Below are 11,214 nucleotides of genomic sequence, written 5' to 3'. Positions count from 1 at the left end.
CTCAAATTTAGTGTATCCTCTAAATTCAGTATGAATGTAAATGATATAGAAGTGAGCCAAAGAAAATATGGCATACTAAGAGTAAAATCAGCAACATCTGCATGGCAAATCCCATAGAACCGAAGCTGAACTCTTATTTAAAAAAAAAAAAAAAAACTGTTGCAAAGCATGTTGGCCATTTATGTCTCAATTTGATTGACCAAGTAGTACTTGAACTTTTAATCAAACATTATTTGGGGTGTGTCTTTGAGGTTGTTTGGGTGAGATTAAACTTGATTTGCTGCCTTCTCAGATGTGACATTGGCTCTTTCAGTTCTTTGTCCTTGAGATTAGGCTGTAACTATTCTATAGATTATCATTTATTTACAGCATGACTGCCTAATGATTGTGTGAGCCATTTTTTATCACATCTATATAGTTTTCTTTGGATGTTTCTCTTGAGATGATGGACTAATACAGAATACTGGAGGGGTGTTAGACATTTTGATATTTAAAAGAGACATAACACTTTAAAGATTTACTTATTAAAACGAATAGCAGCTGAGCACAATAGAATGGGCCTTTATTCCCAGCACTTGGAATGCTGATCCAGAATGATCAGAAATGCAATGTCATCCTCAAATACTCTCTCAAACAAAACAAAGGCTGAAGTTGTAGCTCAGTTGGTAGAGTAGTTGCTTAGCACCTGTGGACTGTGGATTCAGTCCTCAGTACTATGTGCAAATGGACATTCTGGTGCATGCCTATAATCTGGTGGAAACCTATAATGCCTTAGGCTGTGGAAGCAGAACTGGGAAGTCAAGGCCATCCTCAAAGAACAAATTCAAGATCAGTGTGAGATACATGAGCTTTCCCATCTCTAAAAATAGGAATTAAAAAAAGAACATCCACACCAACAAATAGATGGAATAGATGAATGGCACCAATGTCAGCAAGCATTTGGAATACATGTGATTCTCACCTGGAAACACAGACTGGAAAAATCTTTTTAAATCCTGCTTGACAGTATCTACTGGTGCAAGTATACATAAATTGTATGAGTCAGAAATGCCATTTAAGAAGCAAATCTAAAACCAAAAGTGGGTTGGACACCAGGGGACATCCCAGCAAAGAGCTTCCATATATGAATCCTGTCTATGCTATGCTATTCTATTTCATAATAGTGCTATAAGAACAGCTCTGCTCTTTATAACCTCTGTTGTTATATGAAGCATCATAGAACCTGTCTATAATGTTGACCAACTCTGCTTTTAGAAACTTTCCAATGTCAGCCTCTGAGGGTTGAAATTAAAGGAGGAACCATATAACTTTGGGTTGACCAGATATGTGTCCAGGAATTTTGTTATACATCACTGGACATTTTGGTTTAAGAATGAATAATAGAGGCCAAGCATGGTGTTTCATGTGTATAATTATAGCACTTGGGAGGCGGAGGCAGGCACATCTCTGTGCATTCAAAGCCAGCCTGATCTAAAAAGTGAGTTTTATGACAACCAGGGCAAAATATTGATACCCTGTCTCAAAAAGAATGAGGAGGGAGAGGAGGAGGAAGAAGAGAAGAAGAAGAAAAGAAGAAGAAGAAGAAGAAGAAGAAGAAGAAGAAGAAGAAGAAGAAGAAGAAGAAGAAGAAGAAGAAGAAGAAGAAGAAGAAGACAATGATGATGACGGTGATGATGGTTATAATGGTTATGATGATGATGATGAGAAGGAGGAGGAGGAAGAGGAAGATGAACTAGAAAAATTGCTTAGCAGTGAAAAACACTTGCTGCTTTTTTAGAATTTGGTTTCCAGTATACAAATGAGATAGCTGACAACTGCTTATAACTCCAACTCCAAGTAAATTGGCACCCCTTTCTTTCCTCCATGAGTATCCATGCAGAATGAATAGAATTAAAAATAAAACTAAGTCTTAAAAGTGAAGATTGAACAATAGGTGTGGCTGATGTTGTTGTTAAAATGCTTGGATGGGCACAGTGAACCCCTAATAGGGGGTTCTAAGTTTAGAGATGAAAATAAACTCAGAAAAGTCAAGAATGTTATCTATGGAGCCACAGATTTTGGGTTAAACCCAGGGGGTGTAATAATTGGAATCTCTTGAGCATCACCTAGTATCTAAGTCACCAGACATGGAATAGCTTCAAATTGCTAAGAAAGACCTCCCAGCCTTCTAGAATAGTTGTGTCTCCCTACTATATCTATATGTGGTCACCCACACCTTTACCTGAGTTCAAATCCTAGAGGTTGAGCTCTGCCTTTCTCATTACATTATCTCAGCATTACCAGCATTATAACATCAACAGCTTTAAAATGGGGAAAATGGCACCAGGTTTGCATGGCAACTATGAAGATGTCTCTACACAGTCCCCCATTCAGTGACCTTGAATTCCACTGAAAGCAAAAACATCTTCACCTTCCAGGCCACCTGAAAAAGCATACTCATTAGAAAAAAGCAGAATGCAGGCAATTGGCAGAGTCGTCCAAAGTTAGTGACCACAGAAAATTCTCATTGTTGGAAAGGTTTTTGCCTTTAAATGTAACTTGAGTGTAATCAGTACACAGAGACCTGAAGTCCTGAAGGGATCTATATATGAGATTAGTTAGCCCACTAAAGTAAGGAAGACTGACAATTTACCATCTGTTGCAAAAAAAAATAAGACAAAACTATGAGATGTTCATAATTACATCCAGAGACCACCTCTCATAGGTGAGCATGTCTGTGACACTACTCCTAGGGAAATATAAACAAGTGTCTACTTATTCCAGATAGAGAAGCAATGATAGACCAGCATAAATGATATCACCAAAGTCCCACTTGGTGAAATTATGAGTTTCTTGGAGTTACTTATGGGAGTGTGGGTGAGGGGTTACATACATGTGAAGGAACCACTCAAGGGCAGCTGTATTACTGAAAGCCCACCCAGCGTGTTCAATGACAACAACCATTGGAAACCTGAAAGTCACTAAACAGCTTACAGGCACCTTGACAGCTTGGAGAAAGCCTTTTTGCTGTCAGTTCAGCTGACCTGAGCCTCTTGCAGGCAGCTCAGTTGCTTTCTCTCTTCCAGGAAGGCCTTCTGGTTTCTGTCTTCCCAGAAGTCCTTAGTGCTTACATAATCGTGGTGAGGGACGTGCCTTGGGCATCTGGTCAGTTTCAAAGAGTTCCAGAGACATCTGACTGTTTACTTGTGAGTCTCAAGGCGCCTGTCTTTAAAATTTCCTGAGTCTTATCAAGCTTCCTTTAGAAATTCCTGGGTTTTAATGAGCTGAGGAGGGATTGCTACACAATCCTACCAGGGCTGGCATACTGGGAGTGCAGCAGCCACCACTGCCCTTAGAAAGTTTTGGTTCTACTCAACATAGCCACTTATATGTATACTTGCCACATTTAATTCAATCCAATCTAATTCCAGTTCTACAAGAACAATTACATTTTATTGGTTAAAGCGTGCCATATTATTTTGATTATCTGAAATTTGGATTCTACTGTATATGAAGCACATATACAGCTATTTACTGTATCTGACAACTCCAGGGACTCTCAAGAAAAGACAAAGAGAAATCTTCCCATGGCAGACTCATAGAGAATGACTAGATCAGATTGACAATACAGACAAAACCTTGTCATTCTGAATGGTAACAGTTGGTTTTATGAGTTAACTGATAGAATCAAGGATATGCATAATTTCTGAGGATGTCTCTGAAGATTTATCTGGAAAAGATTAAGTATTTGACTCAGTAGAGAAGTTTTTAAAAGGAGATCAACCTTCAACAGGGTGAATAGAAGCATCCAGCCAATTGATGGGCCCAGACAGAAGAAAAACAAGGAAGAATTGTAGGATAGTATTCTCCACTGGAGTTGAAATGGAATGGACAATACTGACTGTACATGGAGAATGGAGGGCATTTGGATATCCAGTGTGGACAGTTCTTGGTGTCACCTTGTAGGAATTTCACAGGAATTTGACATTGGACCAAGACAAGGAAGTAGGCTCAGGATGAATTACAGCTGAGGAATGTGTTTCTTGTATCTTGATGGGTCTTGTTAAGACCCCAAATATATTAATTGTTTATTGTGTATGATTTGTTTTTTTCTTACCCACTCTGTTTATGCCTTTTTTGTTCCTTGACTGCTTTGTCTTTGACCTAGAACTGACTCTATTCTTTGCATGTACCTAGAAAGGTATAAAAGCAGACTAGAGAAAAATAAACCTGGCTTCAGTTTCAGCACTGGTCATGTTATAATGTCTAATTGTCTTTTCTTTCTTGAATTCTCATTTCCTCCCTTGAGACCATGTTGACTGACTAGGCTGGCTTGTGTAATCCAGAAAGAATAATACGGGCAATTTTATTCTAAAGAGATTTGTCCTGGACCCAGATTTAAAAAAAAAAAAAAAAAACCCTCAGGACCTCTTTTCCTATTACATAAACCAATCCAGAGGCACCACATGTACAAAACCACGGTTCCTTTATTAGGGTCTTACACAGCAGGCCAGAAGTTTTCCACTTGCTACACAGCAGGCCAGAAGTTTTCCACTTGCTCCCACATAACTCAGGAAAGTATGTAAATTCCAGGCCTTTCTGAAATTCCTCAGAGTGATGGATGCCAAGCCTACCTTCACTTTGCATGGGAAGAATAATGAAGGTTCCTGCCACACTTTCCTCCTGCTTTTCCTTCATCTAGCCTGATGCTTCCTCCTGTAGATGTGTGTGGGAAGAGAGGAACAGACTCTTCCCATTGCTGACCCTCACCTTGTGCAGCAGGAATGGAAGGCACCTTGTGAAACAAAGCCTAGGGTCAGTGTTCTTGAAGCTCTAGGGCAACTGGGGAAATGATTAACTCGTCCTTGAGCAGTGTGAACAGATGGGTGAAGTGGGAGTACTTCCTCAAAGAGTACGAAAAAATTATAATTACTTAAAACAATGGCCTGTGTTTATTCATAGTGTGGTGATGTGAGTGTGTTCATTTCAGGGAACGGGTATGAAGATCAGAGGACAATTTACAGGAGTTGGCTCTTTTCTCCCACCAAGTGTGCTCCAGGCATCAAATGTAAGTCAGGTTAGCAGGCTTGGTGACAAGCACCATTTCCTGGTGAGCCAGCATATGGGTCCAAGAATTCACCATTCGTAATATTTGCAGTTGCATATTCTAACCTACTACCATAAAGAATGCATGTTTTTGTCAATTGGCCAATTATGCATTTCATTACATTTTAATACACCAATTTCTTATTCTAGTGTTAGAAAGTTGAATTACTTTTCATTGTCTATTTAATTTCCATATATATTACACAGTTTACAATTTTGCCCCATAATATGTCTTTGGATCATTCTAGACTTCAAACTCTATAAGGGAAACCTTAACAAACTAAGTTGTGTTTATGCTATATCCCATTTAAATAGAGAATGTGACAAAGGGAAATGCCATCCATTGCTGGAGGAAGATAAATGTCTTATAATCCTTATGCAGACAAACTGTGCAACACTGACAAAAAGTAAACCGTGAGATTCCCACAACTAATGCAGTCTCGTTACTAAAGAATCTCTGGCATATGTGTGCATGAGAAAACATGTTCGAGAATGGTCACGTCAGCATAGCTACTCATTCCAGATGACCTGACCCAAAACATTTCAGAAACACTTTCCAGAAAGAGAAGTTATGCTGGGTAGTGGTGGCATAGGTCTTTAATCAGGTGTCAGAGGCTGGCCAATCTCAGTGAGTTCAAGGTCAGCTCAAGCTCCAGGTCTAGAGACCCTGTTTTGAGAGACCAAAACAAACAAAACACAAAATCAGAAAAGTGACATGATTGCCTCCATGACACCTAGTGGATAAAAAGTAACAAACTAGACTTCTTTGAATTCCTGTCTAGGCTTCTTTCCAGTTGAAATCTCTGGCTGGGCGGTGATGGCGTACTCCTTTAATCTCAGGAGGCCTCTGTGAGTTCAAGACCAGCCTGGTCTACAGAGCCAGTTTTAGAACAAACAGCTTGGGCTATACGGGAAAAACCCTGTCTCAAAAACAAACAAACAAACAAAAACAGAGGGAGGAAGAAGGAAAAGAAAAGAAAAAGTTGCAGCCTGGATCTGAATCTATGGGTTTTCTGACAGCCACATGTCATTTGCATAATTTCTCATAACCTAAGGGCACAGATCTCCCTGATTCCTTAGTGTATGGACCCATGAAGGGACCCTCTGATGCCCTAAACCCTCCTATCAACAAACTTCATAACTGTCTTGCAGTCCTGCAACTCACATTTTGATCACTAGATGGCACCTGACATTATATTCAAAAGGCTAATTTTTCACCATAAAAGGTATATTTTTACGAACAGAAACAAAAATTCCCCTCAAAATGGGTAACAATATAGTAAGTGCCAATTTACCTGGATTCTCTTTTTAATACAACTGTGTATTAGACAACACTGAGTGGAGAAACACATACATACATTTCCTTCAGCCATGTCATCAATCTATTTCTCTGCATTAGGAGTTTACTGCCTGTCAGGCATCCCCAGTCCAACGCCATATCTACATGCTTCACTATTTCTTCCCCCCCCCCATCTTTTGATCTGCTTATAAATTGATTTCCATAGAAACAATCCAAAGAGACTGCCTCCCATGCATATCTGGTCCAACCTTGCCTTTGTCTTGGAACCAAAACTGCAATTGAAATGGTTCTGTTGAAAAAGAAAACATGCCACCCAGGGAAACTTTTGACCTATATTTCCCATTAGTACAATTTGACAGGGTCAGCAACCTGCCCTTGACCATATCTTATTTACAAAACAGGGACAGTAGGATCCACCTTGCGTAGTGTCCATCTTAGAAGGTCTTTTGGGTGGGAGCAGATGTTTCGTTTTATTTTGCTTTGTTTTATTTTGTTTTATCAATCAGTTTTCATAATTGTGGGGCCAGGGACCAGGAAGAGCAGGTCTGGAGCAAGAATGCAATTGAGGCAAGTCTAAACCCTGGAAATCTCATCCTAAGATCAGCAGATGTAGAGAAGTTCCCCCTACACACACACACACACACACACACACACACACACACACACACACACACACACACCTGCCCTGGTGCATGTTTCAGCCCACATAGGCCTGGGTCCTCAACTATTGCCTCACCAGAGGAGACCACATAGCCAGTAGTGAAATTAACCTTCCTTTCCCCTTATAAGGTCATGTCCAGCATCAGCTGAAAATTCTCCTCATGTTAATAATATAAGGACTGGCTCAGGCCATCACCCCATATCCCTTATTAACCTCACAAAGTTCCCCTCAATAAACTGAACTAGTTCTCCAAAGCTGTTTCCAGGTATATATGCTCATTGCCCATACACTCACATCCACCCAAGATCCTTCCTGCACCCACCCATCCCAGCTAAGATTCTCTCCCTCCAATCCAGCCTGGTGGGAAAGGAGCCTGAGTACCCAGAGGGAGAAGCAAACACAGGATCAGACAGCCATTTCCATACTAATTTTAAGTATGGGTGATCTATCAGAAAGTAATCTGTCCCACTTGGATGCTTAAGAGGTTCATTTGAGGTGATATCAAACATGTGACTTCCTTTCTGTCTACTTGGAGACTAAAGCCAGGACCACTGGACACAGAGGATGAAAGCCTAGATCTTCAAAGGAAAAGGCAAGACAGAAACTCTAGTCAGCACATAATTCTCCTGATTTAGTGGAACTAAACGGTGCTCATCTCTTCTGTTTTCCTCTTGGATAGACCATGAGAAAATAGAGACTCTTTTTCATTGCTGGATATAATAGGACATGTTCTTAAACCCATGGAGGGAATTTGTTACTAGTTAATAAAGTAACACAAACACATGTTTCTTGGGAACAGTAATCTTTAAGGTCCCACCCCAAAGATGACACAAACCCTTTCCTAGAAGAGCATTGTATAACACCAAAAGAGTAGAACTATGAAAAGTGTCTGTCCATGAGGAGAAGCTGATGGCAGGTTCTGAGGGGTTTCTATGACTCAAGTTACTATGTAAGCATTTGGTTAGACACGTGTGTAGTACATATCTGTAATGACAACACAGTGACAGTAAAGATATGACAACAGTCATTGGGGGGGGCTATAATAAACTACAGAGTGTTTATTGAAATTTCACCCGAGTTATAAACTGAGATTCTATCTCAAAAAAGCACTGACAATAATATAATAACAATAGTAATAATAATAATAAGCTAAAAGCAACATGAAGTTCTTCATGATATGTCTACAGAGTGATCTCCAGGATATAGTGTGAATAAAAACCACATTGGTCCTTGGGTTTAGAGCTCCAGCCCTTGTCACCACTGTCCCTCTGCTGGCGATGCTCTATTGTCTCCTCCTCTCACCAACTCATCGCAACTAGATTCTCTTTCACTGGGTTCCTCCCACACACCATAAGCATTAATGCCATGTCGAGTTATTTTAGTGACCAAGACCACAGTCGGGATCGAGGGTTTGTTGCACCTTGATTTGGAGGGAGTAGAGCAGGACCCATCTCTGGAGAGAAGTTTGGAAATCCTGGGGAGAAACTAGTTTTTAAAAAATGGAATCTTGATGAGCTGCCCACATTTGAGATGAATTTTTATCAGGAACACTCTGATTTGGCAAAGCACACGGCACAAGAGGTAGATACATACACAAGAAGCAAGGAAACTGCAGTTAAAGGTCACAGCTGTCTAAAACTGGTTCTGAATCTTTAGAAATCAAACTTTCCGGCAAATGTCATGGGTGTGATTGCAAGGCAGAACTTCACTGAAGCCACAGCTGTTCACGCTCAGGGCCAGCCAGTTGCTCTCAGTGGACTGGATATGGTTGGAGTAGCTCAGACTGGATCTGGGAAAACATTATCTTACTTGCTGCCTGCCATTGCACACATAACCCACCAGCCATCCCTAGAGAGGGGCGATGGGCCTATTTGCTTGGTGCTGGCACCAACTGGAGAACTGGCACAGCAGGTGCAGCAAGTCGCCGCTGAATATTGTGGAGCATCTATGGTGGTGCTCCCAAAGGACCACAGACTCGTGATCTGGAAAGAGGTGTGGAAATCTGTATTGCAACACCTGGAAGACTGATTGACGTTTTAGAGTGTGGGAAAACCAATCTGAGAAGAACAACTTACTTTGTCCTTGGTGAAGCTGATAGGATGCCTGATATGGGATTTGAATCCCAAATAAGGAAAACTGGGGATCAAATAAAACCGGATAGGCAAACATGAATGTGGAGTGCAACTTGGCCAAAAGAAGTAAGACAGCTCGCTGAGGAGTTCCTGAAAGACTATATTCATATCAACACTGATGCGCTGGAACTGGGTGCAAACCATGACATTCTTCAGACTGTGGATGTGTGTCATAATGTCGAAAAGGATGAAAAACTTATTCATCTGGTGGAAGAGATCATGAGTGAGAAGGAGAATAAAACCATTTTTTTGTTCTTGTTGAAACCAAAAGATGTGACGAACTTACAAGAAAAATGAGGAGAGATGGGCGGCCTGCTATTGGCATCCATGGTGGGAAGAGTTGGCAGGAATGTGACTAAATGAATTCAAGCATGGAAAAGCTCCTATTCTGATTGCTACAGATGTGGCCTTCAGAGGGCTAGATGTGGAAGATGTGAAATTTGTCATCAATTATGACTACCCTAACTCCTCAGGATCATAATCGTCAAGTTGGAAGTGCTCCCAGTACCAAAACAGGCACAGCATACACTTTCTTTACAGCTAATAACATAAAGCAAGTGAGAGACCTTATCTCTGTGCTTCGAGAAGCTAATCAAGCAATTAATCCCAAGTTGCTTCAGTTGGCCGAAGACAGAGGTTCAGGTCGTTTCAGGAGTAGAGGAGACATGAAGGATGATCGTCGTGACAGATACTCTGCAGGCAAAGGGGGTGGGTTTAGAGTCAGGGAAAACTATGACAGAGGCTACTCTATCCTGCTTAAGAGAGATTTGGGTACTAAATCTCAGAATGGTGTTTACAGTGCTGCAGATTACACCAGTGGGAGCGTTGGAAGTAATTTTATATCCGCTGGTATGCAGACCAGTTTTAGGACTGGTAATCCAACAGGGACTTACCAGAATGATTTTGATAGCACTCGGCAACATGGAAGTGATGTTGCAAATGTGCACAGTGGTATGAACCAACAGGTGTATGCATATCCTGCTACCGCAGCTGCTGCGCCTATGATTGGCTATCCAATGCCAACAGGGTGTTCTCACTAAGACTTTAGAAGTATATGTGAATGTCTGTTTTTCATAATTTCCCTTTAAATTATGTGTTATCAGACAAGATAGTTATTTAAGAAACACGGGAAATTCAGAAATGACTGCAGTGCACTTTTTTCGCTATTTAAGTTGGATTTTTTTCCATATTTCTGAAATAATTTTAGGGTGTTTTTTTTTTTTGTACTAGAAAATGAAGGCAGTGTTTTAACAAAAGTAACTGTACAGTGATTCTTTTTTTCTCTTCTTTTATTGGATATTTTCTTTATTTGCATTTCAAATGTTATCCCCATTTCCCGGTTTCCCCTCCAGGACAGATGCTGGTAACATGCACACACTTGAAAATGTGTGTGTGTGTGTGTATATGTGTGTGTGTGTGTGTGTGTATGTGTGTGTGTGTGTGTGTATGTGTGTGTGTGTGTGTGTGTGTGTGTGCGTGTGTGTGTGCTAATTCAACAATGTGAATCCAATCAACTACTTAGCACTGAACAGCCCTATTGCTCAGATTGTGTCCACTAAAACATTGCCCACTCAAAATATTCCTTGGGAAAAAATAGCTCCAGATTTGGGGACAGGAATGCAACATATAAGTATACATTCAACTATCACACTAGGAAGCATTTTTAAAAAGATCCTGTATCACAGCAGGGACCATTTTGAAAATGCCTGTATTCATATTCATCATTAAAAAATGAAATTATGCTGCTCAAAGGAAAAATGGAGGTCATAATATTGGATGAAGCAAATCAGACTCATCAAATAAGCATTGTATACTTTGTATTATAGATTTAATTAAATATCAGGCATGATAGTAGCAATCAAACCTATTATTTTAAAGAATACACACACACACACACACACACACACGAATTTAATTGGACTTATCTGACAAAAGGGATAATGTTGTTCCCAGAAGCCATTGGTTATTAAATAAAAAGCCCCAGTTCCAAGACCTTTACTAACTGTTGTTCCATTGATACTCCAAAACTCCAGGGT

General features: G+C 40.3%; 1 pseudogene across 1 annotated transcript; it reads left to right on the top strand.

The window, feature by feature from the left end:
• The first annotated feature begins 8,411 nt into the window (after window positions 1-8,411).
• LOC308415030 (putative ATP-dependent RNA helicase DDX5) lies at window positions 8,412-10,218 on the top strand (annotated as a pseudogene). The gene has a single exon. The product of its transcript is annotated as a putative ATP-dependent RNA helicase DDX5 (transcript).
• Window positions 10,219-11,214: the final 996 nt, after the last annotated feature.

The sequence above is a fragment of the Micromys minutus genome (assembly GCF_963924665.1).
Source record: "Micromys minutus genome assembly, chromosome: X".
NCBI classification, from domain to species: domain Eukaryota; kingdom Metazoa; phylum Chordata; class Mammalia; order Rodentia; family Muridae; genus Micromys; species Micromys minutus.
Note: the sequence above shows the minus strand (reverse complement) of the source record. Positions and strands in the feature narration are given on the sequence as shown.